General features: G+C 35.7%; 1 pseudogene; it reads right to left on the reverse strand.

Annotated features, from left to right (window-relative positions):
* Positions 1-651: 651 nt before the first annotated feature.
* On the reverse strand, positions 652-718 carry LOC114110176 (U2 spliceosomal RNA; annotated as a pseudogene).
* Positions 719-24,537: the final 23,819 nt, after the last annotated feature.

The following is a 24,537-nucleotide window of genomic DNA, read 5'->3' on the forward strand; positions in this document are numbered from 1 at the left end:
GTAAGAATTGAATCGCCAGTCTATGTCTGACGTAGGATACAGCATGCTTGGGGCTGGTGCATAGGGATGACCCACAGAGATGTTATGGGGAGGGGAGGTGGGAGGGGGGTTCATGTTTGGGAACGCCTGTAAGAATTAAAGATAATAAGTGCTGCCCTAACAAAATACTCCAAACTATATCATAAGAAATGTGTAGCAGGTCAGTGATAGAAAGTTTTTGGAGTGTAGAAAAAAATGTCAATAAATATCACTGGAGGTAAAGACTTGGTATATTTAAGATATTGAGAACTTGAAAGGCAAACAATGTACCTAATAAATGTGTGGATTTAAGCAAAAAAAAAAATAATAAAATTTAAAAAATAAAAAAATTAAAAAAATAAATAAAAGTAAGTAATAAAATAACCAATAAATGTAAGAAATTATAATAAAGATAAATGTTATTAAAAATAATCAAAGTGGGTTTGTTGTTAAGTCACTAAGTGGTGTCTAACTCTTTGTGAGCCCATGGACTACAGCACCTCAGGCTCCCCTGTCTTTCACTATTTCCCAGAGTTTGCTTAAATTCATGTCTTTTGAGTCAATGATGCTAACTACCATCTCATCCTCTACCGCCCTCTTCTTCTCTTGCCTTCAATCTTTCCCAGAAATTTATAAAGGTAATAAAATATATTTTATTATAATACTACACTTGATCTTAGCCAAAAGGCCAAGAAGTGTCATTCCCTCACAGCCCAGTCGGTAAAGAATCTGCCTGCAATGCAGCAGACCTGTGTTGAATTCCTGGGTTGGGAAGATACCCTGGAGAAGGAAATGGCAACCCACTCCAGTATTCTTGCCTGGAGAATCCCATGGGCAGAGGAACCTAGCAGGCTACAGTCCATGGTGTTGCAAGAGTTGGACAAGACTGTAGTTTTAGGAAGAAAAAATTCTGTAATCTTTTCAATATATTTACATAATAATTTGATAAAATCCAACACACAATATGCCTGTAAGTTCAGACGGAGATCAGCCAAGAAAAAATACCAGGGAGGTCAGATAAAATAGAAGACTCTTCTGTTTAAAAGAATCAGAGAGCTACTGAAACACTAAGTTAAAATACTAAGAGCTAAGGTTCTGGAAAGGGACATGTAACAGAGAGGTCAGCTGACCTTCTGCTGGCTGATTTTCCTGGGGAATGTTCGTTGATTCTGGGCTTTGACAGGAGGCTGAGAATACAGGCTCTACCTGGGCAGAGGGAAGCTGATAAGAGTCAGACTATTCAGCAGAGTTTTTCTTGAAATTATTAGAGAATCAATTGTCTTCTTGGGTGTCCAGTTATAACACTTGCTTGATTCTCATGCTTCCTGGACTAAAATACCTACAAAGTTAATGTAAACTTAAAAGCAGAGCAAGGTTTTGGCTGTACATAGAGAAGTTATTCAAACTGATAGATGAATATAATCAGGTAACTGAATAAAAGGTCAATATAGATAAATTTATTGCATTTCATGTATCAATATCAAACAAAAAAGGAAATTTGAAAAACAATGATACATTTTAAAATGACATGCTAAAGGATCAAACAGCTATGAATAAATCTCACAAAACCTTAGAAGACTCTGCACTGAAAAATACAAAATTTTACGGAAGAAATGGAAGGAAGATCTAAATATATAAATATTACAAAGATGTCAGTTTTTTCCCAAATTTAATTTAGCACAAATAAAAATCCTAGAAATGTTTGGAAACTGATAATGTCAGTCTAAAATATTTCTAATCATTCAAAAGACCAAGATAAGCCAAGCCACCTTTAAGTAAAATAACTTAGCTATAGAACCACCAGATACAAATAGTTAATACTTTAAAAAAGAGAGAAATAATTAAGATGACAGGATTTCAACACAAGTATAGACAAGTGGAACAGAAAAGAAGTTAAGAGAAAGAATCAAACACTTAATTTTCCATACAGCCATGCAGTGAATTTTTAATAAGTGCTAACAGGTCAATCCAATACCAACATGGGAAAAACATGGAACTTAAACTCTATTTTTTTTAACCTATGAGAGGCAGAAAATGGCCCCCCAAAGATGTCCATGTTTCTTCTCTAGAAAATGTGAATATATTTCCTAATTTAGCAAAAGGGAATTAAGGTTGCAGGTGAAATTAAGGTGACTAATCAGCTGACATTAAAATAGATTACCCCATAGTATCTGAATGGACCTAATGTCATCACAAAGGTCTTTAAAAGTGGAGGAAGAGTCTGGAAGAAACCAACACAATTCTGTAAAAAAATTAACATTTAATGAAAAAAAATTAAACTAAAAAAAAGAAAAAGTGGAGGAAGGGAGAGAAGAGGTCAAAGTGATGTAATATGGGGAGAATTCAACTTGCCTTTGTTGGCTTTGAATATGGAAGGGGGTCATGAACAAATACAGGAGGTTAGACTTTAGAAGATGGAAAAGATGAGAGTCTCTCCCCTGCAGCCTCCAGAAAGGAATGCGGCTCTGCTGTATATTGCATTTCAGTGAGATCAGACTTAGACTTCTAACCTATGGTACTATAAGATAATACATTTGTGCAGTCCTTGTGGCAGTCTGTTTAATAAGTCATATATAACTAATACAATGCCATAGGCAAACATCAATAACAAAGGAACTATAAATCTAAACCAAGCAAACTAGTACAGCCACTATGGAGAACAGTGTGGAGATTCCTTAAAAAATTGCAAATAGAACTACCTTATGACCCAGCAATCCCACTTCTGGGCATACACACTGAGGAAACCAGAATTGAAAGAGACACATGTACCCCAATGTTCATCGCAGCACTGTTTATAATAGCCAGGACATGGAAACAACCTAGATGTCCATCAGCAGATGAATGGATAAGAAAGCTGTGGTACATATACACAATGGAATATTACTCAGCCGTTAAAAAGAATTCATTTGAATCAGTTCTGATGAGATGGATGAAACTGGAGCCGATTATACAGAGTGAAGTAAGCCAGAAAGAAAAACACCAATACAGTATACTAACACATATATATGGAATTTAGGAAGATGGCAATGACGACCCTGTATGCAAGACAGGAAAGAGACACAGATGTGTATAACGGACTTTTTGGACTCCAGAGGGAGAGGGAGAGGGTGGGATGATTTGGGAGAATGACATTCTAACATGTATACTATCATGTGAATTGAATCGCCAGTCTATGTCTGACGCAGGATGCAGCATGCTTGGGGCTGGTGCATGGGGATGACCCAGAAAGATGTTATGGGGAGGGAGGTGGGAGGGGGTTCATGTTTGGGAATGCATGTAAGAATTAAAGATTTTAAAATTTAAAAAATAAAAAACTAAAAAAACAAAAAAAACCAAACAAAAAATAAATAAATAAAATTCAGAATGTAATGAAAAAAGAAAAAAAGTAGGTAATACAAAGCAAACCAACATTTTTAAAATACAATATAGAATATCTTCAAAATTTGGATGTAGACAAAAGTTTCTTAAACATACAAGAAAAGCACTGATATATAGAAACACAAAATACTGGACTATGTAAACATTAAGTTCATTTTTATAAATGTCATAAAAAGAACAAGCCACAGATTGGATGAAGATATTTTGAGTATATACAATCATCAAAGGGCTTGACAGAATATATATAATGATATTCTACATCAATTAAACAGATGCAGACAACTCAATAGAAAAAAACATACTTATGAGCTATGATTGACACACAAAAATGCTGCACGTATTTAATGTATATATTTTGATAAGTTAAATGCCCTAATCTTATCATCACCTCTAGAAGTTTCTTCCTTTCTTTTTTTAAAAAGAATATTTAGCATAAGATTTATCCTTTTGCACACTTTTAAGTATATTAATGCAGGATTACTAATTACATGTACTATATTGTATAGTGGGTTAGATCTCTAGGACCTATTCATCTTGCATAAGTGAAACTATGAATCTTTGATCAATATCTATTCCCCAATTCTCACAATAAATGAGTCTTAGCTCTTAATAACTTTCTTTAGTATCTTCTCTTCACATTGTTGGTTATTTACCCGATAATCATTTCTGTGTTCTTTCTTGTAAAAAGGAAAACTTTTTTCCTTTTTTATTTGAAATCCATTCTTTTTCAAGGAATTCAGGAGTAAATCTTGATAATGTAAGATAATCAAGAGATTATATGATTCATCCTTCTAGGTGCCTATTAGGAAGGATATTGTGATCAAATTCTAGTCAATCCCTAAGGGGATCTTTCCTAGAAATTGATTAAGAGACTGTTTATCTTTAATATTCTGTTACCACTTTTAAGAAGTTCTGAAAAATTTGTTCTAATTTTGTGAGCATGAGAAGGACTTAGCCAGTATGTCGGTCAGACCAGAGCAGAATGTTAGAGATCAATAGTCTAACTGACATCCTTAGGCTGCTCTGTTAACCAATCCGGGATACACACTGACTGTTTTGGAACTTCTGTTTATGAAGGTATAAAATGGCTTTACTATAACTAAGACATTTTGACATGATTTTTCCATTACTTGCATCAAAACTGATTACATTATCACACTTAATATAATACACTTGATGGTGACCACTGGGCTCAACCATTTCTTTAGCTTAACTAAACTTTAGACAGGTTACTTTCTGACATAGCCTTCCCCTTTTTTGGAGCATTTACTTTAGAAAACTTGCAGCTTTAAATTCTTTCTCTTCTCCTTGGCGATGTAAAACTTTTCCCAGCCTCTTGCCAGTTTTAAAACACAAGAAAGTGTTTCTCAAGGTTCTGGGAGCCATCCTTTGAAATATTATTATTTTAAAAAAAAAAAGGAACTCCTATCTCCCAGTTTCTGTAGGACTGTGGAAACCCAAGTTAGATAAGAGCTACTTAGGAAGACAGATAACCTAAACACATTTTTTACCAAAATCCTCACTAACATCCCCACTTTCCACTAGGTCTCCCCAGTGCTTCTCCTACCCCTTGTGTCAAGGGAGGAATTGAGTTTAGTTTCTCTCTTCTATTTCAACAGTCATGGATCCTGTTTGTCTTGTCTGCTGGTGTTTCCTACTATACAGTATAATAGGGAAACAGAGCTACATTGCTTTGAGAGTCAGAAGTCACAGTCCTGACTTAAAATAGAGCTGCAGCAAGCAAACAAGCAACAAAACCCCCTCAAAATTCCCAGGTGTATTTATTTATTGTTTTATGGCTGATTCATATTGAGGTTTGACAGAAAACAGCAAAATTCTTTAAAGCAATTATCCTTCAATAAAAAATAAATTAACTTTAAAAAGTCAAATGTTACGTTAAATATAACAGAGAAATATTTACCTCATCAAAGGCAAATACAATTTCTTTCAAACAACATATACCCTAAGGAGAATGGGAAAAAGAACTGAGGTAAGGAAACAACAATACTAAAAGTAAGTGCATCTTAGATCCTGAAAGTTAAATAAAAAAAGTCATGGGGATGTAAAGGAAGGAGAATTATATCCTACTAGGATTCGACTAGAGGTAAGAAAAGCTTTGATTAAAAAGGACATTTGAAATGGCACACATTATAAAGTGACAGGGAAAGAGATAGGGTGGACTCTATGCGTATGCAACTGCATAGCGCAGCTATAGAGGGAAAGATTCAAGCACACATATGGTCAGGAAAGGGGCTTCCCAGGTGTCACTGGTGGTAAAGAAATTGCCTGCCAGCACAAGAGATATAAGAGATCCAGGTTCAATCCCTAGATCGGGAAGATCCCCTGGAGAAGGAAATGGCAACCTACTCTAGTATTCTTGTCTGGAGAATCCCAAGGACAGAGGAGCCTGGCGGGCTGCATACAGTCTATGGGTTCACATAGAGCTGGATGGGACTGAAGTGACTTAGCACACACACAGACATGGACAGGGAATAGAAGAATGCAGTATATGACCAGCAGGATTGTAGGTTCCAGCTGTTTGAATCTGGAAAGTCATTTTTATTGCTAAGCCTCAGTTTCCGTTAAGCAAGGTATTTGGGCTGGATAATTATGAAGATATCTTTCAGTTTGAAAAAACTCACAATTTTATGATATATAAAGAGTTCAATTAGGTAAGAAATTATAATTCATTGTTTTACTTGCTTTCACTTAAACTATTAAATAATTTGCAAACATGTATTCATCAAAAAGGAAAGAACAACTTTTGAAAGAAACCAAAAAGGAGAAACAGATTTTTGTCATCTAATAGCAAAGTGGCACCACATTACAGTTCATGGCTCATTAGGTCTGAATAGCTTAAGATGTTTCCACTCATTCTAGTCTAGCCAATCTTTCTTTGTTAAAAGTCACTGAAGTGGTATCCTTTGGTACTGGAGCCAAGCAGTTCCTCTTTGTCATGAATTTTGCAAAAGGAGAAAAATTATGCTGCTAGAAATGGAGAAGCAGCAAAGATTATTTAATTTCCACTTATTAAAATAATAATGTCATTTCTAGTGTAGGAGGTCCAAGGAGAAAGTGATGAGGATACAGTTCCAGTTTTCTTGTTTGTGTATTATATTTTTTGATTATTAATGGATGCAATTAACCAATTTGGGCATTAAGTTCTTTCCCCTAAATGGAGCCTGCAAACAGCCCTTGAAATTTGGCACCTTAAAACAATGGTAGGCAGAAAAATGTCCTTATAAAGGCAGTATTTGGCTGCCGAACTTTTGATTCTCAACTCCTAAAAATTAAACCAAGTCAGTGCACTTGACTGTTACTGGTGTAATTTTTTTTAAAATTCCTGTATTACAAATGCATTCATTAATGATCTCTGGCTTCCTTACCTAAATAACTCACTGTTTAACCACACTTTAATCCACTGAAATTCCAAAGTAAGGACAGCGTTTGCTTGTTATATCCTACTGAATTCTCACTGTCTAAAGAAAATAATCTCAGCATCAAAAATAAACTGTGACATGTCACATTAAATATGAATTTGTTTCTATTAACTTTCCACAAATACAGTGTCATACTCTAGGATGAGTTGTGAAAAGTGAAGGTATTCAAATATAGAGTTTAATCATATTTGATGTATCCTCACTATTCTTTTGGTTTCTCTTGTTGTAATAATACTCATGATAGAGGTAATACTCATGATAGAACTGCCAGAAAAGGGAACATTTTTCTCAGCTGATGTTTGCAGCTAAGCACCCTGCTTTACACCCTGTTACTCAATATTAATAATGTAAGTCTGATGAACTCAGAGGAATGCCCAGCAAGAGGGTCAAAAAAAAAAGCAATCTTTCATTAAATGGTATCTCTATAAATCTCTAGAAGTCTCATTTCTTTATCTGTAAAAAGAATAAAAAGTCAAAGAGGAATAATTTACATCCTTATAGACTCATACTATTTCTAATGGATATCAAGAGTAAAAATTATTTAATTATTTTTAAATACAAAGGTTTTTTTTTTTTTTTAATAATGAAGCTCTGTGACTGGGAAAACTATGTTTATATTTTGCAAGTTAAAATATTTTGTAAGCTCTGTGACAGTTTTGTTGGGTTAAGCTATTATTATATCAATGGACATGTTATGAAGCGAAGGCCAATTTACTTAGGTAAGGGAGTGTTAAAATAAAGGGCAACAGCCCTCATTCCTGTGGTCAGTCATCTGTAGGGCATGCTTTATCTCTTCACTTAAAAAAAATGAAAACTCAGTCTTGAAGACAAACTGAGGTGATGGTGATTAATACATCCTATGGGGAGGGGGAGTTCCTCCTCTTGAATTTCTGTGGAGTGAGATAAGGTCAGAATGCAAAGATGGCTACGGCAGGATCACAAATAATTTTAATGCATCAGTGAGAATATGCTTACTTATGATGTGGTGTGTTCTTTGCTATCTTGTAAAGTATTTCTGATGAGCTTCCCAGGTGACTCAGCGGTAAAGAACCTGCCTGCCAATGTAACAGATACGAGTTAGATTCCTGGGTCAAGAAGATCCCTTGGAGAAGGAAATGGCAAACCACTCCTGTCTTGCCTTAGAAATTCCCTGAACAGAGGAGCTTGGTGGGCTACACAGTCCATGGGGTCTCTAAAAGAGTCATTCGTGACTTAGCAACTAAACAACAACAAAATATTTCTGATAGAATCAGATTACTTCAGTTGCATAATCTATTTTCTGCTGCTGCTGCTGCTGCTAAGTCGCTTCAGTCGTGTCCGACTCTGTGCGACCCCGTAGATGGCAGCCTACCAGGCTCCCCCGTCCCTGGGATTCTCCAGGCAAGAACACTGGAGTGGGTTGCCTTTTCCTTCTCCAATGCATGAAAGTGAAAAGTGAAAGTGAAGTTGCTCAGTCGTGTCTGACTTTTCGCGACCCCATGACTGCAGCCTACCAGGCTCCTCCGTCCATGCGAGTTTCCAGGCAAGAGTACTGGAGTAGGTTGCCATTGCCTTCTCTGAATCTATCTCCTAGAGACCAATAAATTAACAAAATTAAAAAAAAATGAAAGAAGACTCCATAGAAAATATGCTTAAACTTAATGCTACTAAGAAATCTTTAGTAACACTGCTAGTGTGTATATGTGTATGAACAAATGAGGGATTGTGAGTTTACTTATTAAGGAAATTATTATCTATTCTTGGGCAAGGTATTTCTCTAATTTGGGAACCATTTCTTTTCATTTGTGAATAAAATAAAAGGACAACTCATGGAATTCTAAACTTTGACTTACAGTATTATTAAAATGTCTTGAACTTAAATCACATGAAAGTCAAAGTGTTAGTTGCTTTGTCCTGTCTGATTCTTTGTGATCCCATGACTGCAGTCGACCAGGCTCTTCTGTCCACAGAATTCTCCATGCAAGAATGCTAGAGTGGGTAGCCATTCCCTTCTCCAGAGGATCTTCCTGACCCAGGGACTGAACCTGGGTCTTCTGAATTGCAGGTGGGTTCTTTACCCTCTGAGCGACCTAGGGAAGCCCTAAAGCATATGAAAATTTTCTAAATAGAAAAAAGTAAAAATCATGGGTGACAGTCATAAATCCTAACTCTCATGGATTCATGAAAGCCACGTGTTGTGACAAGAAGCAAGCCACAGAAATTTTAAAGCAATTTCTAATATACATTCAAGAAACAGATAATCACCATTATATAATTTAAAAAGTGTAAAAAGAGGGAAGATTCCTAAAAGTATTTGATAAAACCAGTAGGGCACTGATATAAAAACCATGATGGGAGAATATGAAAAAGGAAGTGTAACAGGCAAATATATTTGCTATAACTACAAATACTCAAAATGAAATATTTAAAAATATATATGTGTATTAAAAATTGTGTGTGTGTGTGTGTATATATATATATATGCTATATGGAGAAGGAAATGGCAATCCACTCCAGTATTCTTGCTTGGAGAATCCCATGGACAGAGAACCCTGGCAGGCTACAGTCCATGTGGTCAAGAGTTGGACATGATTTAGTCACTAAACCACCACCACCATATGTGCTTATATATATATGCTTATATAGGTATACAGACACAGGAAATATAGTTTATCTGGAGAAAAATACAGTTTATCTCAAGATGACAAACTCTGGTAAGTAGTTTGCTAGTGTGACCTTAAGAGTGAGGGAAACAGGCTTTCTCAAATGTTGGTGAGAGTATAAATTGATATGATCTCTATGGAGAAAATCTGTCAATATATATCATAATTCTAAATGCATACCCCTTTAATTTAGCACTTTTAAATTGTTTCCAATAAATAATCATACATGTTAATTACATATGAACAAAAATATTTCCTGTAGTGTAATTTGTGAGAATAAAAGATAGACTGTGTCCTTATTCAAAAGAACGATCAAATAAATCATAATATATCAACCTAATGATATTTTCCAAAACTAATCTGTTAAGTTAAAAATTGAAAGCACAGATAAGAATAAACTTCCTATATGTACAGTTAATGAAAGTTAAAATGCATTATAGTAGAAGATGCAATTATTTTTGCAAACTCACAATTATGTATATGAGAAAATACATAAATTATATATGATAATAAATTTATTAACACTGCTTCTTGGGAAGAACCTGTCTCTTAGAGAAAGGAGATGCAGTATTAACCACGTCTTTTTATCTTCTGTATTTCTATCCCTTTGACAACTGGAGCCCTGGAGATTCTGGAGAGGCTGCCTTTCCTAGGACTAGCCAATTTCTAGAGATAGTAAATGACTCATCTGAGAGTACTCCTTTCATCTACAAACCAACCGATCCAAAGTCTTACCATCACCATTTACTTTAACAGACTCTTAGACTCTGGGCAAAAGTTTTCCTGCTCTAATTACCTTAGGACAAAGTACCAGGCAACCAGGGAAAATAGTTCATCCCAGAGACCCCTAAAATTATTCAAACTTGCTGTTGTTCATTGCTAAATCATGTCTGACTCTTTTTAACCCCCTGTAGTGCAGCACAACAGGCTCCCCCGTCCTTCACAATTTCCTGGAATTTGCTCAAATTCATGTCCATTGACTCGTGGTGCTGTCTACCCATCTCATCCTCTGCCACCGTTTTCTCCTTTTGCCTTCAATCTTTCCCAGTGTCAGGAATTTTTCCAAAGAGTCAGGTCTTTGCATCAGGTGGCCAAAGTATTAAAGCGTCAGCAATAGTCCTTCCAATGAATATTCAGGGTTGATCTCCTTTAGGATTGATTGCTTTCATCTCCTTGCACTCCAAGAGACTCTCAAGAGTCTTCCCCAGCACCATAATTGGAAAGCATCAATCGTTTTGCGCTCAGCCTTCTTCATGGTCCAACTCTCACATCCATACGTGACTACTGGAAAAACCATAGCTTTGACTATACCGACTTTTGTCAGCACAGTGATGCCTGCTTTTGATAAGCTATCTAGTTTTCTCATATCTTTCCTTCCAAGGAGCAAAGGTCTTCTAATTTCGTGTCTGCAGTCACCTTCCACAGAGATTTTAGAGCCCCAAATAATAACATCTGTGACTACTTCCACTTTTTCCCTTTCTGTCATGAGGTGATGGAACCAGATGCCACGATCTTAGATTATTTTTAAGTTGAATTTTAAGCCAGCTTTTTCACTCTCCTCTTTTACCCTCAGTAAGAGGCTCTTTAGTTCCGCTTCACGTTCTACCATTAGAGTCATATTATCTGCATATCTTAGGTTGTTGATATTTCTCCCAGCAATCTTGATTGCAGCTTGTGCTTCATCCAGTCTGGCATTTTGCATGATGTACTCTGCATAGAAGGTAAATAAGCAGGGTGGCAATACACAGCCTCGTTGTACTTCTTGCCCAATTTTGAACCAGTCCCTGTTCCATGTCTGGTTCTAACTGCTGCTTCTTGACCAGCATACAGGTTTCTCAAGAGATAGTTAAGGTGGTCTGGTATTCCCATCTCTTTAAGAATTTTCCAAAGTACACAATTAAAGAGTTTTATGTAGTCAATGAAGCAGATGTAGATTTTCTTCGAGAACTCTATGATCCAACAAATGTTGGCAATTTGATCTCTAACTCCTCTATCTTTTCTAAATTGAGTTTGTACATCCGGAATTTCTCAATTCATGAAATGTTGAAGCCTAGCTTGGAGGATTTTGAGCATTACCTTGGTAGCATGTGAAATAAGTGCAACTGTAGGCAGTCTGACACTCTTTGGCATTGCCTTTCTTTCTGGTTGGAATGAAAACTTGCCTTTTCTAGTCCTGTGGCCAATGCTGAGTCCAAGTTTGTTAACATTATCAAGTGCAGCACCTTAACAGCATCGTCTTTTAGGATTTGAAATAGCTCAGCCAGAATTCTCTTAGCTCCACTCGCTTTGTTTGTAGTAATGCCTCCTCAGGCCCATTTGACTTTGCACTCCAGGATGTCTGGCTCTACATGAGTGATCACACCACTGTGGTTATCTGGGTCATTCAGGCTTTCTTTACATAGTTCTCCTGTGTATTCTTGCCACCTCATCTTAATCTACTTCTATTACGTCTTTACCATTTCTGTATTTTATCGTGCCCATCCTTGCATGAAACTTTCCCTTCATATCTCCAGTTTTCTTCAAGAGATCTCTAGTCTTTTCTATTATATTTTCCCCTCTATTTCTTTGCATCAATCATTTAAGAAAGCCTTCTTATCTCTCCTAGGTATTCTCTGAAACTCTGCATTCAATTGGGTGTATCTTTCCTTTTCCCCCTTGCCTTTCACGTCTCTTATTCTCTCCAGTATTTGCAAAGCCTCCTCAGATAACCACTTTGATTTCTTGCATTTCTTTTTCTTTGGGTCACTGCCTCCTAAACAATCTTATGAACCTCTGTCCATAGTTCTTAAGGCACTCTGTCTATCAGGGCTAGTCCCTTGAATCTATTCATCACTTCCACTGTAAAATTATAAATGATTTGATTTAGGTCATATTTGAAGGGCCTAGTGGTTTTCCCATGTGTAGAGTTGTCTCTTGGGTTGTTGGAAAAGAGTGTTTGCTCCCCTCCTAAATCTATTTGCCCTTCCCCTCCTATTCCTTTGGAAACCACTTTAAAGGCTCCTGTCAATCTTTAACCTTCATTTCCTTTGCTTTCTGGCATCCCTTGGTGCTACCCCATGTGGCCATGTGTGGAGTGGCATGGCATCCCCTCTGAGACCTGTGCTGCTGCTGCTGAGTCACTTCAGTCATGTCTGACTCTGCGCATCCCCATAGACGGCAGCCCAACAGGCTCCACCACCCCTTGGATTCTCCAGGCAAGAACACTGGAGTGGGTTGCCATTTCCTTCTCCAATGCATGAAAGTGAAACGTGAAAGTGAAGTCGCTCAGTGGTGTCCAACTCTTCGCTACCCCATGGACGGCAGCACACCAGGCTCCTCCGTCCATGGGATTTGCCAGGCAAGAGTACTGGAGTGGGGTGCCAGTGCCTTCTCTAAGACCTGTGAGTAGCAATCATTTTAATGTCAATATTCTCCTAACCTGCTGGCCTCACAAGACTTGAATAACAATAATAGTGGCATTATAAGACAATGTAAGAGGAAAACATTTTATGTCTTTTATAATTTTTATTATTCTTTTTCAATTTATAGATATTACTTATTTAAAATACATTATAAAAAATCTAAATGTCAACAATTTCTGGCATATATTAATATTAGTCAAAGTCTCAAAACAAATATGCTCTTTTTGCTGAAATGTGGAAATATAATGTGAAAAATACAATGTCTAGCAAAACCCAGGCAAAAGTTTTGAACCATATGCTGTTACTTAATGTCCAAGAAACCAACGTATCCTTGTCAATGAAAATATGTTCAAAAGACTTGGGAAAAAGTAAAAAATGGAAATAGAGGACACAAAACAAAATGCTAAAAACTAGATAATGTTTATATACATGTTGATTCAGTGTGACAAAAAGCCAATTTCCCCCAATTTAATCCAGAATTCAATGAAATTCCAATTAAAATTCTTACTTGGTCAGAGCACTCATAGGAGTATAGAAATCCACCAATAAATAAGTTGATTTTAAAGAAAATACCAAAAGGACTTAATTGCTGATATTGTTTGTGTGTTTAGTTGTTGTTTGTTTGGTAGTGTTTAGTATGTTTAAAGTTGTTCAGTCATGTACAACTCTTTGTGACCCCATGGACTGGAGCCTGCCAGGCTCCTCTGTTCCTGGGCTTTCCCAGGAAAGAATACTGGAGTGGGTTGCCATTTCCTAATCCATGGTATTTCCCCGACCCAGGGATCAAACCTGTGTCTCTTGTGTCTCCTATATCGGCAGGGAGATTCTTTACCACTGCACTACATGGGAAGCCCAACTATTGATATTAGGGATTATAATAAAGCTAGAAGAATTGAAATGATAATTAAGCACAAGGATAGACAAATTAAGCGATGAAACTAAAACGGGAGCCCAGGGGAAAAACCTATCTCTTAAAGGAAACTTATATACAAAAGCTATGTTACAAATAAGCAGGAAAGGATGAATTCTAATAAACAGCACTATCAAAATTACTTATCAATATGGAACAAAAGTAAAATTAGGTCATTAACTGAGAGCATTTATTCATACACTCCAAGATTTATATAGCTAATTACAATTGTAAATACTTTTTAAATTTGTGGAAGAAATTATTGGTGACTTTTATTTATTATATTGGGATGGAACCAATGATAAACAAAAGAGAAAAAAATAAATTCTGACTTACTGGGCCACTCTCCACCTAATCTTCAGGATATTTTTTCTAGAGCTATTAGGGTTTAAAACAGCACTGGTCTGGAAAATCTTAATTTGAGATTGAGTCAATGCAAAGGCTTATCTGATTTTTATAAAATTTTCAAGAGGGAAATGGGTAAATATTTTTCCCATTTTACAAGGAGTAACTGAGGCACAGAAAGAATATTGATATGTAGGGGAATTATTATATATTTTATACATGCACTAAAAAGTAGGAAAAATGTCAGCCAGTAAACAGTCTGGTATTATATAACACTTCAATTATTATCTAGTTTTCCCAGATTTATTTCATTGTAAAATATGCCCTCATTTAAAAAAAATTGTAATATTTTGCTTCTGGGAAATTAACATCATATAGATTTGGAATAAAATAGGAGCAACTGTAGCTCTACTGAACCACAGGCAACAATTTCAAATGCAGCACTAGCATAAGATGGTGTTACAATAACATCATTAAAAGCTACATCTCTACATGAGAAATCTTCAGAGCAAAATTAGCTCTAATAGAGAGTTGGCCAAAACGTTCATTTAGATTTTCCCATAACATCTTATGGAAAATTTATTATAATATAAATGAGACTAGGATTGTGCCAAGATTCACCAGTTACAAATCATCTTCTGTGTTGTAGCATCTTTTCCCACTTGAATAGAAAATACAGTCAAAGATACCAACAAATAACCCTCATTAAGAATATAAGGAATAAAGCTTTTATAGCTGTTTAGAAGAGCACACTGAATCTCCTATATTGATTATTCTGTCAATAAAACAATCTTCAGTACAGAAGTGGTTAAATCACAGATATCCATCAACTGGTTGGTTAATTGCTGTGAAAGTTATTTATACTAAATAGTACAGTCAAAAATTCTAGTGTATAGTTTAGACTGTGAGTTCCCTGAGGGAAGAGGTTTGTTTTCTTACCCCACCTCAAATATCCCATAACTACATAGAGCCCTGATGCATAATAAAAGTTCAAAAATATAAAATTGGTTTTCCACACACTAAAATAATCTGTGATATAGCTATCCCAAGGCCTTTCTCTTTTGTCTTTTTATTTAAAATGAAATTCTGACTTTAAGCAAAATGATATCATTATTTAAGTTTTTAAAAATCTAACATAATAAAACTTTTCTATCTATGTAGGCATCTGTGATACTCCAAGGCCTACATTAGGAGATTATCTATACATGTTATACAATGAAATTTGCATGACAATTTATGGGGTGGGTCTTATTACTTTTCATTTTCAGGTGAGAAAACAGAAATGCATATAGCTTAAGCAATAAGTTGCCCAAATTCACATGGTTAGTGTGAATTAGGGGGGAATGCAGTCCTTTTCTTTATGATTTAATCATCATGCCTAACAGATGTTTCTAAGAAATATGGCTTCCTTTACTTGATATTTAAAGCACTTTGAATTTTTAAAAGGCAAAAATATTGACTTCCCATACTATGATCTGTACATTTGCCCTGCATCAGTGTTTCCTGGCCTGTTAAAGCATGTTTTTCTTGTTATACTCAGTGGCTTCAATTATCTCATTGTCCAAAGAGAAAACAAAACAAAACTTCTACCATCCTCTAGTTAATCAAGCTCTCTAACTATTCTAAGAACTACCTGTTCTCATCAAGTTTATTTTTTACTGGTAATCAGTGTAGCTATGAAATTAGAGACAGAAATCAAATTATGAGAAACCAAAGTGAGCATACTTTTAATTATTTCTATTTAATATATTTGATTGTATTTGCCTATGAAAAACTCCCTGAATAAGCAGGCAAGTAAATTGTTTGTTTATTCTAAAATATCATGATTCATGATTCATATCATGATTCATATCCACTGCACCTTTATTCCTATTTTTGAAATGTAATTCTAAAAGGGAAGATGAGTAAAAATGCATAATTCTTAAAAGTGAAACAGATCGTCAGTCCAGGTTCGATGCATGAGACGATGGGGTGCTCAGGGCTGGTGCACTTTAGTGTGTGGAAAACCAATTTTATATTTTTGAACTTTTATTATGCATCAGGGCTCTATGTAGGGATGGGAGGGAGGTGGGGGGGGTTCAGCATAGGGAACACATGTACACTGGTTTTGCCATACATTGACATGAATCATGAATACTAGAAGACCTGACCTGCCTCTTGAGAAATCTGTATGCAGATCAGGAAGCAACAGTTAGAACTGGACATGGAACAACAGACTGGTTCCAAATAGGAAAAGGAATACTTGAAGGCTGTATATTGTCCACCCTGCTTATTTAACTTCTATGCAGAGTACATCATGAGAAACGCTGGACTGGAAGAAACACAAGCTGGAATCAAGATTGCTGGGAGAAATATCAATAACCTCAGATATGCAGATGACACCACCCTTATGGCAGAAAGTGAAGAGGAACTAAAAAGCCTCTTGATGAAAGTAAAAGAGGAGAGTGAAAAAGTTGGGTTAAAGCTCAACATTCAGAAAACAAAGATCATGGCATCCGGTCCCATCACTTCATGGGAAATAGATGGGGAAACAGTGGAAACAGTGTCAGATTTTATTTTTGCGGGCTCCAAAATCACTGCAGATGGTGACTGCAGCCATGAAATTAAAAGACACTTACTCCTTGGAAGAAAAGTTATGACCAACCTAGATAGCATATTCAAAAGCAGAGACATTACTTTGCCGACTAAGGTCCGTCTAGTCAAGGCTATGGTTTTTCCTGTGGTCATGTATGGATGTGAGAGTTGGACTGTGAAGAAGGCTGAGCACCGAAGAATTGATGCTTTTGAACTGCAGTGTTGGAGAAGACTCTCGAGAGTCCCTTGGACTGCAAGGAGATCCAACCAGTCCATCCTAAAGGAGATCAGCCCTGGGATTTCTTTGGAAGGAATGATGCTAAAGCTGAAACTCCAGTACTTTGGCCACCTCATGCGAAGAGTTGACTCATTGGAAAAGACCCTGATGCTGGGAGGGATTGGAGGCAGGAGGAGAAAGGGACAACAGAGGATGAGATGGTTGGATGGCATCACTGACTCGATGGACGTGAGTCTGAGTGAACTCCGGGTGTTGGTGATGGACAGGGAGGCCTGGTGTGCTGCGATTCATGGGGTTGCAAAGAGTTGGACATGACTGAGCGACTGAACTGACATGAATCAGCCATGGGTGTACATGTGTTCCCCATCCTGAACCCCCCTCCAACCGCCCTCCCCATCCCATCCTTCTGGGTCCTCCCAGTGCACCAGCCCTGAGCACCCCATCGTCTCATGCATCGAACCTGGACTGACGATCTGTTTCACTTTTAAGAATTATGCATTTTTACTCATCTTCCCTTTTAGAATTATATTTCAAAAATAGGAATAAAGGTGCAGTGGATATGAATCATAAATCATGATATTTTAGAATAAACACAATTTATTAGCCTGCTTATTCTGGAGATGTACAACATCATGACTACAGCTAGCAATACGGTATTGTGTATTTGAAAGTTGCTGACAGATTTTTAAAAGTTCTCATCATTGGGGCAAAATGTGTAACTATGTGAGGTGATGGAGGTTAACTAAACTTACTGTGGCAATCATTTCACAATATATACATATATCAAATCATTATTTTGTACATGTTAAGTTTATACACTGTTAAATGTCAATTATATCACAATAAAACTGGGAAAAGAACGATTTACATTAAAAAATAATAAATAAATTTAAAAAATTAAAAAAGGATACTTAGGATGATTTGCCTATTCTCTGAGACAAATTTGTCCATTTAGGAGTTGGGCATTTTGTTTGTTTTCTGGTTTCTTTACATTTTCCAATTTTTAGTCTAGATTGGGAATTTAGATGCTAAAGAAAAATTACTTCCAAAAAGCAAAGAAATATGCAAAGAGATACTTAAAACAATAAGTATACTCATTTCACACAATTTTCTATTAATATGTTTTTCTAAAGCAATTCTCCATTTGATCATCTTTCACAATTATTTATTTCTAACAAAAAGAAGAGTGTAGTTCTTGCCACAGAGATACAACTTCTTGAATTTTTGTTGCACTTTGAATTTAAAGAGAAAATTTCTTCTCCAAACTAATTTAGATTTTTTTTGTTTTGGTATTTTCCTGCACTGGCTTTCAGATGCTCCAGTTTGAAAGTTCTGTCATTAAAAAAGTAAGCGCTTTGTATTTGGGAATATTTCAATTTTACACAATTTGAAGCTTTGCTATGTTGCAAATGATTTTTACAAAAAATGCCTGGGTACTTCTTAAAAATTATTTCAAAAATAGTATATTTTCATTGATGAAGGGCTTTTACATATATTATCTTTTTTCAGTTTTCATAACGATTCTATAAGGAAGTTACGAAGCTCATTTCTAAAATGAGGACATAGAAGTTGAATAGTGAAGAGTTTTGTCAATATTGTTACTAACTGGCAAAATGACAATGGTCATTATTGTAATAAATTAATTCATTAAATCAATAAAACATTTTGCCCAACACGTACGTAGGTCCTTTGTGATGTGGTAAACAATTTTTCTACTCAGCTACCCTTCTTCATTTTAGTATAACTAGCATAATGATTGGTGGGACTAAACCTACACTTGGCTACAGGGATTGGAAATCTATGGGCCTTTCCAATCGATGAAGTCCCACCTCCCTTACTAATTCTAGTGCTAGCTTCAGTTAAGGACTCATACCTCTAGTTTATGTCAATCTATAGCCACAATGACTGTCTCAGGAATAAGCTTTTCAGTCATGGTTGAAACCATGTATTTTCATTTGATATTTGAGGATGTGATTCTTGCAATCCTGTTCAACCTAAACAGAAAATCATGTTTCTGTAGCTGATGTCAGCCATTAACAGAAACACAAGAGCAAGGTGACACTTGAAAAGGTACAGCAGACTAGTTGAAGGTGTTCAATCAAACTGCTGCTGCTGGCTACAATGCTTCTAAAATTGCAAGTCACTTGGGTTAATATCCTCCATTGGTTAAGCCATTTTCCATTGGTTTTCCTTTTACATATAACTTAAGGACAAAGCCACATTCTAATATTATGCTATTTACTCAGTTTTAAAGAAAGTCGCTTTTTCTTATACACAAAAGCAAGTAAAATCATTGTGTAATTGACAGTGAGAAGATTCTTAATTTATAAGGATAAAATGATGTAGCTTTATTGACTTTAACAGTATATCTTGTTATCAGTTTTTCCTTCTGACTCTTTGCAGTTCAACACATGCTAAGCAGCAGTCTTTGCTGAAATAAGATTGTTGTAGGTGCTAACAAAATTCTCAAATGTCCTTTCTGCTGTGATTAAGAAGCAGAAACATGCAAGACCTCAGTTTCTGCCAATCGCTCTCACTGATTACAATTAAAAGTTTTTTTGTCTAAAGACGGTTGTGAAACTGAAAATTACCACCCAAAGCTGACGACATTTATTTGGACTAATAACAAAATGACTAATGAAGACTGGTCAAATATATACATGTTCACATTTAGAAGAAAATCCATAAAGGAACTTTGCTGAGTTGAATGGAAATGAATAAGCGAAGTATTCAGCTGAGCCCATAACCCACCTCACAAGGAGGCTAAAAGCAGCCAAATAAAAGCAGAAGTGACTTGTGCTTGGAATGGAGCCCCTGATTCCTATCAGCATAAGCCTGGAACCTAAAAATCTCAGAATGTCAGACAACAGGGTAGAATTTGAATCTTTAAATTAAAATGTAACATGGAAACTTACAATACCATACATAAAATTGATAGCCAATGGGAATTTGCTGTGTGACTCGGGGAACTCAAACAGGGCCTCTGTGACAGGCTGAAGGGTGGGATGAGGAGGAAGATGGGAGGGAGGTTCGGGAGGGAGGGAACATGGGTGTACCTATGGCTGATTCCTGTTGATGTATGACAGAAAATCACAACATTTTGGAAAGCAAATATCTCTCAATTATTAAAAAAAAAAAAAACAAACATGTAATAGGTTTTTAAGAATCAAATGAACCAATGCCAAATCTAAGCAATGATGCATATGTAACTCAGCATGTAATGAAAAAAAAGAAAACATGACAAGCTGATAAGGTAAGGTTTGAGATACCTTAGAAGATATATACATGTAAGATATGTACGTAAGTTCAGACAACAATGTAATTTAACAACTTCAGTTCCATTCCCCCCCGCTTAGCTTCTCATGACTATTTTAGTATGTAGAACTACATTTTATATACCGTCTTTTCATTCTATTCCTCAATCATTCTGTAATAAGCATCTGTTATCTGAAGTGTGCCATTCCCCTTGACCCATGAAGTTTTAGGCTGGGGTTGCTTTGGATCAGATAGGACAGAAGTTATGGAGTGAATGTATGGAGGCTACTATGTTATCAATATCTCCAGAGGTGCCTATGTAGTATTTTTTCCATCAATTTTTCTTCATAGAGTACAACTACCTGTTTAAATGTCTAGATCTTTGAATTAAGATAATTGTACGCAATTATATAACCACAACAAACAAAATACAGAATATTCCACCACCCCTCCCCCCAAATTCCCTAAAGTGTCCCCTTTTTAGTCAATTCCTCATCACCACATCTAAGCAGGAAGTCACTGATCTATTTTCTGTTCTTACAATTTTGCTCCTCCAAAAATTCATATAAATGGCCACACACAGTAACCTTTTGATTCTGGATTTAACTTATTTGAGATCCATCTATGTCATTGCATGCATGAGTAATCTATTTGTTTTGAATGCTATAGTTCAAACATATTCCATTGTATTGAGATACTACCTTTTAAGTAGTAGCATTTGGCTTATTTCAAGTTTTTGTTGATTATAAATAGAAATGCTATACACATTCAATTAGATTTCATCATATATATGTTTTTATATGAATATACATTTTTAATTCTATTAGGTAAATATCTCAAAATGGAATTTCTTGGAAGCATAGTAAGCATGTGCTTAACTGTATAAAGAAAGTGTTCGAGAAGAACTGTACCATTTTTCTTTCATATGAGAGTTCAGATCTATGCATCCTTGTCAATATTTGTCTTGTCAGTTTTGTCTTTTGTTTTCATTTGTGCTTTGCCATTTTCTAATAAATATGTAGTATATTTTCATGTGCTTATTTGCTATCTGTATAGCTTCTTTGAACTAGGTAATCAAAATTTTTTCTTTGCTTTGATGTTATTGAGCAGTGTGTTTTCCTGTTACTGAGTTTTGAGAGTTCTTTTCATACAAATACTTTGTCAGTTATTTGATTTGCAAATATTTCTCCCAATCTGTTGTATTTCCTTTATTTTTGTTAACACTCTCCTTCAAAAATTAGAAATCTTGATAAATTTATCAACTTATTTATTATGATTTTTAAAAGATACTGTCCCATAGTTGTTTTCTCTTTTATTTACATTTTTATTTTTGGACACATCAAGCAGCTTGCAGTATCTTTGTTCCCCAACTGGGACTGAAATTGGATCCCCCAGCAGTGGAAGTGGGGAGTCCTAACAATTGGACTGTCAGAGACGCTGGAAAATTTGAATACGCCTAGGTTAGAAGAAAATGGACCCGAATCCTTATTCTGCACTAAAATCTATAACTATAAAAATGACCAAAAATGGGAAAAATCTTTGTGAACTTGGGCTAGGTAAATGTTCTTTGATAATCAAAATCATATAGCCTCCTACCTCTTACATTCTAACACATCACTGAGTAGGTACTTGTTTGGCTCACTAAGGCACACTAACTACAGTTTTTTATTTGTTTTAAAATGCAAATATATCTGACAAATGTACATTTAAGCAGCTGAGTTAATTTATACTTTATCATACAGAGGACTCTAAGGTAAATTTATTAGAGATGGCAGGGACGAGGAGATGATAAACTGCCTATATTATAATTTGACTCTAAGTGAAGCATGTTTTCAATCTATATACACAGCATACTTAGATACACTATAAATTCAAGTAGAGTTCTGACACTTTCATAGCATGGAGTATATTAATAACTGTTAAGACCTTCATTGTGCTAGACAATACTGCATTCACCTAAAGAATATATCTCTTAAAACATGTTTGAATGTAAAATCTAAAAGTAAAATAAAACTCATATAGTTTAAGAGAGTTTGCTTCTAGTGAGCTTAAACAAAAACATAAAATATCAAATTATAATTTGTACCAAACCTTTGAGAAACAGATAATTTAGCAATCAAAATTAAAAATCAAATGTGAAGAGTTGTGGACTCTATAGATGTATGAACATTTGTTGACTGAAGAAATAAATTACACAAAAAGTAGTTTACTAGTGAGAGTTTTCCTGAGCAACTGAAACCTGTAAAGCTCTAACAATTAAACTTTTGAATAAAAACGGGACAAATGTCTTCCACTTGCTTACTTGAAAAAGTATATTTTCTGAAAAAAGTAATAAATGAGCCAACTTTCTTTAGTATTTTTTTATGCTTTGCTTCTAGTTGGTAAGGTTACTCGGAGGACTTTTTTAAGGCTTCTATTTATAAGCTCTTCTTAGCAACACAAATTAAAAGTTGACATTTCAAAAAAATTAAAGGCTAAATAAGTTGTAATATTTGCTTTATTTTCTACTTTTAGTGTCAGTGTTTGTTGTATTAAAATAATTTTGCAATATTTTTTTAACCTGTTACCTCAATGAATGATTTTGGACAATAACAGTATGTTAGATAAGCTAATGCCCTCCCTTCCAAGGTGTACATATTTTAATCTCCCAAACTGGTGGCTATGTTCCATGGCAACATAGCGGCAAACTGGATATTGCAGATGTGAATAAGTGAAAGACTCTGGTGTGGGGGATTACTCAGGAGAATCCACTGTAATGCCAAAGGTACATGTAGTTAAGTAAACATGAAGCCAAACATACTCTTTTCTACCATCATAATAAAATGCAAATTGATAATACTTCTGGGGTTAAATGCAAATAAACAAATTAATAAATTCTATATATTTATTTGTTCTATTATCAGAGTTGCTCCTTAGGTCATGCATAAGACTTCAGTAGGTTTCATTGCAGAAAAGGATGAAGTAATCTGCTATTTTATAGATAAGTAACATTCACTGCATGAATTCTGTGAGTATTGCATAGTAAAGGCTTTACTATGTAACACTGCACTATAAAAAGCAAAAAATCAAGAGGATATAGAACTTTACCATGATATTTTTTGCTTTATTAAACCTAGATTCCTTGATGAAGCCTGATATGGCAGGTCTAAAATAAATTAAAAGGTTTTCAATATGTGCAGTCTTAGAATTCCTTTGTGTTGGCTATAAAATGGATAAGGAATCAAAACAATCAGCTTCTGTTTAGGTGGAAAGTAAGGAGTCACCCATCCTCTCTCCACTTCCTCCATCCTCCAAACTCCAGATTCCTCATAGCAACCTCCAGTCACTATTTACTTCTGCCACCATGACTAATCCCCCAGTGCTGGCATTCTCCTCACTGCTGACGTAGGGACACTGGCATTTGACCCTGCACAGGTCACACAGTCCTACCCACACTTGGTAATGAAGTTCACTCTAATGCAGACATTCTCAGCCAGTGTTCCTGAAGCTGAACCACCAAGTCAGAGCGGCTATGTCTGGAGTGTCCTTGTCAAGGACCCTTCCAGAATAAAAATCAATCCTTATGAAAGCCCCCCTTTTACTAAGCTGGCCCCCAATTATTCATGTCCCTGGAATTCACATTATTTGTGGTCCTTCCCCTATTAAATTGAGGGTAGCTCTGTGTCAGTAATGGCAAATGGCAGAAACAATGTGTGGGACTCCCAAGGCTAGTTCATATAAATAAAAGCAACCTCTGCCTTTTTCTCTTGGACAGCTTGTTCTGGGAGAAGCTAGTCACCCTGCCATGAGGACTTTTAAGAGCCCCTTGTAGAGGACCAAGCAGCGAGAAATAAAGACCTCAGAGTTGAAGTATCTCAGGGAAAAGGTCAAAGTAAAGGTGGTGGCTATACAACAGATACTAGATAGTCTTATTAAAGTATCCCCAAAAAACTGAGAGAAAAAGAGAGAATTATAAGATAAAAAGGCAAAGAAAACAATTAAAAAATTTTTTTTAAAGTGTCAAACTAAACTTCAAGTGCCAAAGAAACTATTACACTAAAAACTCGATAGAGATTCATGGAGGCTTAACATACTCTTGAGTCACTATTTTTCTTTAATCAATAAGTAGTCTGAGAACAGTATAGCAGGATTAGAGTCTAGCAATGGACCATCAGCCACCTCCAGGATAGGATGCTCTCACCTACATTTCTATTAAAAAAAAAACAAAAACGTGAATTCCTATATGTGCTAAGGTCCAGGTATTAAATCAAGGCGCTATAATTATTAATATGCACCCTTGTTGTAAGTAGAGATTCTTTCTGTGTTAAACACAAGCAGCCTTACTCAAAGCAATTAT

This window comes from Ovis aries, chromosome 21 (assembly GCF_016772045.2).
Source record: "Ovis aries strain OAR_USU_Benz2616 breed Rambouillet chromosome 21, ARS-UI_Ramb_v3.0, whole genome shotgun sequence".
NCBI classification, from domain to species: Eukaryota; Metazoa; Chordata; class Mammalia; order Artiodactyla; family Bovidae; genus Ovis; species Ovis aries.